Consider the following 5,793-nt stretch of genomic DNA (forward strand, 5'->3'; position numbering starts at 1 on the left):
CCTGGTGGAAACGTTCGCCTTGCTCTTCCCTAAAGTCTCCCAAGTTGTCTGGAAACTTATTTACATGCGAATGAAGAAAATGTAGCTTGAAATTCATAAGGCAGCTTAGTTTAAGGCAGCCACATTTTGATAGTCTGGACTTTTCTTATTACCTAAAAAGTTTTTTACAATATTTTTAAAACTAAGCCAGGCATCTTTTTCAGTGCCAGACATTTTTGTAATGAATTCTGGACCCTGCAACATTTTTCTTATCTGCGGTCCATCGAAGATCCCCTCTTTTAATTTTGCTTCGGAAAGTTGTAGTAATTCATCTTCCAAATACGAATAGCAATCGCCATCCTTGTCTAGCGCTTTGACAAACTGTTTCATAAGACCCAGTTTTATATGAAGGGGTGGAATCAAAACTTCTTTTAGGTCAACTAGAGGATCTTTAATTATATTTTTTTCTCATTGCTCAAACGATGTTCTTTTTGGCCATCTTTTTTTTTGTGTAATGACGAACGCGATCTCGACTTCCCATAAGCACAAGTAAAAAGGTGTTTTTGTATACCCTGATTGCTGTCCTAAAACGATTCCAAGAATTTTCCCAGTGGGCAAAAAAATTGGCGACGTCTTTACGATATCCGTACGACATCTTTACGACATCTTTGCGACATCCTATGTCCATGTCGTTACAGTGCCTTTACGGTATCGTAAAGATATCGTCAGAAAATACGACATATTTACGATATCGTAAAGGCGCCTTAACGACATGGACATAGGATGTCGTAAAGTTGTCGTAAAGATGTCGTAACGATATCGTAAAGACGTCGCCAAATCTTGTGCCCGCTCGGTTGAGATCCCCGCAAATTTTCCACTTATAAGTTCAGTAATTGATTTTTTCCAGGACAAATTTTAAGTCACTGTAATGATCTTTCATTTCCGTAGAATGTGCGATTGGAATTGGAGCGTAAACATTAGTAGTATGCAATAACACTGCTTTTAGTTTGCGCTAAGAAGAGTCAATGAATAGCCGCTAATTTTCCGGTCTATACAGTCAAGGTTTCATTTTTTCCATTAATCCGTCAATGTTTTTACAATAGACTAATTTTCTATGATCATTTTCTCCATAAGTAAGAAACTGTCTAAACTCTTTTTCCATATTTCTGTAGAAACTTGATTTAACTCCCTTAGCTAATAAGTTCTTCTTTTCAAAACGGAGGCAAGATACTCTGAAGCATCTTTAGGGTAACCGAGATCTCGCAATAAATCATTCAATTCTTCAGGCGTAAATAGCTCAGGAACTTTATTCTTTTCATTGTCTGGCACTTTTCTCTTTCCTATTTATTGCTGTCAGGTTTGTCATACAAAAGTAGCATTCCTCTTTCCGAAGAGGTTTCCTCCATATCGTAGGTTCTTGAATCTTTAGGGTTTTCTTATTTCCTTCTCTGTCTTTCAATGGATTAAATGCCTTATAACAAGCACTGCAAATTTTGTGATGAACCCAATTTTCACTTTGGTTTTGAACTTCAATACCAAAATAGCTTTTATGTAGCAAAATGTATATGGATCACCCACACAATTATGCGCTATAGTGGATATGGATAAACTGGAATCGAAACAGCGTTTAGAAGACATGATCTGTTTTGATTTGGGAATTAATAGTAATAGTATAAGTATAGTATAATAAACTAGTGACTCAAAAACACAACAAAAAGAAAGTGATAATGGTTTTTAAAACTGTGCCGAAGTCACATTAAGAAGCACGCTTAAAGAGATTGTCACCACTATCCTCTTTGCTAACGTGAAGTTTGAGCGCGATCTTTCATTTGTTTGTTACACATTCATTTGTTTTGACTTTAAGTTAGAGCGGGATCTGTCATTTGTTTTGTTCACCGTCATTTGTTTTGTTCGATTTTACCTCTATTTTTGCGTTTTTCGAAAAAATATGAGCTAACTAGGTTATTTGGACTATGGATTCAGATTCAGCTACCCAAAAAACATATAGATATGCTGGTTAAGTCCACCGGTCATGAAAATATATTTTTTTTTGCAAAAATATACACGAAAAATCGCTGTTTCCGTCGACTTTGCATCTAATCTTGCGTTTTTCGATCAAATATGAGGCAACTGAGTTATTTGAACTCCGGATTCAGAATCAGTGACCCAAAAAACATAAGGATATGCTGGATAAGTCCACCGGGGATGAAGATATATTTTTTGTTGCAAAAGTATACAAGAAAAATCACTGTACTCGCCAATTTTACGTCTATTTTTGCAATTTTCAAAAAAATATGAGCCAAATTGGTTATTTGGGCCTCAGATTCGAATTCAGCAACCCAAAATACATATAAATATGTTGGTTAAGTCCACTGGACGAGAAAATATATATTTTCTTTTGCAAAAATATACCTGAAAAATCGCTGTTTTGATCTATTTTACGTATAATTTTTGGTTTTTTTTTTTTTTATAAAAATATGAACTAACTTGGTTATTTGGACTCCGGATTCGAATTTAGCGACCCCAGAAACATATAGATATGCTAGTGCAGTCTGTCGGACAGACCACTTTTTTGTGTGGCGATGTAATTAGATGTTTATTTAAATTGTTGTGGACAATTTATTATTGTTTTTAGCAACTTTCACTTAGAAAAGGTTAAAAAAAGAATTGTTTAAACAAATTTTTAATGTTTATAGGTATCTTCTTCTAGGTCAATTTCAGAAAAAACCAAAACTTTCTAGCACTTGCCTAAGAGAAAATGGTTATGAACAATAATAAATTGTTTCAATAAGCATGTATGTTAACTCGCATTAATTATTACCTCACTAAGTGAAAAGTGGACAAAAAGCTTAAGAGTTTTAAAAACCCGTAACTTTTTAGCACTAATCTAAGAGAAGATAGCCATAAACAATAGTATTTTTTTAAACAATTATCTTTGTTACATTAAATTAAATATTAACTTACTTTAAGTAAAAAGTGGACAAAAAGTTGTAAATTTCAGAATAAACCGCAACTTTCTAGAATTATTCTAAGAGAATATTGTTATAATTAATAACAAATTGTTTAAACAATTATTTTTGTTATTTTTAATTGATTATTACCTCGCTTTAACTGAAATGTTGAAAATAAGTTGAAAAATTCAGAAAAAACCTTGACTTTCTAACCCTTTTCTAAGAGAAAGTTGCTAAAAACACAAATAAATTGTTTAAACAATTTAAATAAACATCTAATCATCAGTATAAAGTAGTATTTCATGTATTTGAAACAATCTGCCTTGAAAAAACCGCAAAAAATCATAATTAGCGCCAAAAACTCGAAAAACCCATTTTTTCACTTATGGTGGTTTTTTGGGACCCTATAAAACAGACTTATGGGGTTAATATTTGAAAAGTAATATTTTATTTTTATATTAACTATATTGGGTAAGTGTTCTTCTAAAGCAATCCAATCATTATTAAAAAAAAAAAGTTATAAATAAAAAAAAAAATTCCTAATACTTAAGGCGTCGTTACTAAAACGGTAATACTTAACTCATGATACATTTTTCTAAATTAATTCTTGTTATAAAATTTCATTTCTAAATTTAAAACGTTTCTGTTAATATATTAACTATGTATGTAATTAAGTACCTTACGATATCGAAATAATTATTACAGCTTTAAGAACATTTTCCTTTGTAGCTAACATTCGTAAATTGTTTACTTCACATAATTCCATAGCTACAGTTTTTTCCTTTTCACATTTTTTCCTACTGCGTGAGTTACACAGCGGGTTATTAATTGATTTTCAGTGCTATTTTCTATTACTATTCCCTTTTATTCAATAACTTCTTCTACTAATGTTGTGGGTTCACGCTGCTTATTTAAATTGTTCAAATTTTCCTTTTTCACGTATTTTTTGGGTGTATGGGTTCATAATAATGTTTTTCTTTTTAATTCAATTTTGTATTTCATTACTATTACTGTTGTCTATTTTTTTAACTTGAAAACTATTAATTACTTTTATTTTCCCAATCCGATTGAATACACGATTCAGGTATATCATTTATTGGCGTTTGAATACCTCGCGCCTTTACCTCTGGCTCTAGCATCCATTTTATCTTCACCCAATACATGGTTTTTAGCGCGTCCCTTACTACAGGGTCCGTAAGGATCACTAAACTGAATGCTCCACGTGATTCAATCTATTTTCCTACTTGTGGCTTTGAAAAACGCACACAATCTCGCTACAAGAACGGTGATGTTTCATCTGGCGCCCAACAAGGGGGCTCGACTCTCAGCTCCCTGAGATTAAAATTAAAATTAAGAGAAGTCTCATAATGAAATATAAATTATGAAGCAAAAAATTTAAAAAATGTACAATTCCAGAAATCGAGTAATCATTGAACATTGCCCTGTAAATGCTATATAGGACACAGGTAGCAATTTAAATCTGATTTCGACAGAATTTTTTTCACAAAATATACTTGAAATTGTAAACTGCCAATTCCTCTCGCAAACATATATTTCGCTGTACGGAAATCAGCAAATACCAGTAACCAGAATACGTGCTCGCATCGTATCAGGATACCGTGGTAAGAGAGCAGTATTTATTATAATGCCACACTTAAATGAGCCTTGCGTTTTAGGTATGAATGTCATTCTAGGATTCTCAAATTAAATCGAAAAAATAATTATCGTAATAACGGACGACAACTGAGACCGTCCCCTCCGATATAGATTTACATATAGGAGCTCAATTGTAAACATTACGCTCTCAAAGCCACCTTTACTGAAAAGAAATACCAATTTATTTCAATAGAAAGTCAAACTTAATTGATTTTAGTGGTGCATTGAAACTCACATAAGTTGAACGAACCTTAGCGGTTATCTGAAAGAATAATTTGAAGTAAGGATCTCGTCGAGAGAACACGTATCCAAATGAATTGTGAATATTTTTGAATATTTAAATAAAACTGAAATTTTATGTTTTATTACATTTTATAATTTTGAAATATTTTTCCATTCTTCTAAAAGTGTTTGAGATTGGATCGATTTCCTCTTATTTCTTTGCTTTGTGACAATTGAGTGAATTCGTTAAATCACGAGATGAGCAACAATCAAAAACAGAACTAATTTTTCCAACTGAATTGTTTTTAGTTGTTGTCAAAAGCATAAAGATAGTCTGTATGTATTTTCATTTATTATTGAAATTTGGATTTTACACAAGGTAATGGATAAGTGTTGAAAAATATTTCAATCCATCCGTTTTCTTTACTTTTATCACAAGTAAAAATTTAAACAAAAACTTTAGAAAATGTCAGACTTCGGATCGAACGCGAGTTTAAACCACCGGGAGGGCAACTCGCCTCTGAATCACGCCATGAATCAATTTTTGCTTAATCCGGAAGAAGATAGATTAACCCGGAAGCAAGATCAATTTTAACAAAAGCACTCGAAATTAAAGAAAGAAGAGTCGTGGATAGGTGCTTGTGTGTCAGATTTAACAACAGCCTCGCGAAACCAAGACATGTCTTTTAGAACAAACCAGAGAAAACAAACAAGTTCCCAGTGCGATTGAAGAATCTTTAAAACCCTATAATGATCTAAACTCTTTAATTAATTTTGCTTTTATTTTTGTATTTTAAGGGCATGTGACACAGCTAAATACCTATATTACCGACGACAGTTTTTCAGTTCACTGAATGTCTTTTTGAACCTAAGAACTTTTTTCTAAATAAAATATCGAGCTGAAACTTTGGGAAATGTATTAGAGTGCAATAAAGTACGTTTAGGTACTGCATTTTGGTAGGAACTTCACTGAAAATTATTTCAT

Source organism: Belonocnema kinseyi, chromosome 3 (assembly GCF_010883055.1).
Source record: "Belonocnema kinseyi isolate 2016_QV_RU_SX_M_011 chromosome 3, B_treatae_v1, whole genome shotgun sequence".
Classification (NCBI taxonomy): Eukaryota; Metazoa; Arthropoda; class Insecta; order Hymenoptera; family Cynipidae; genus Belonocnema; species Belonocnema kinseyi.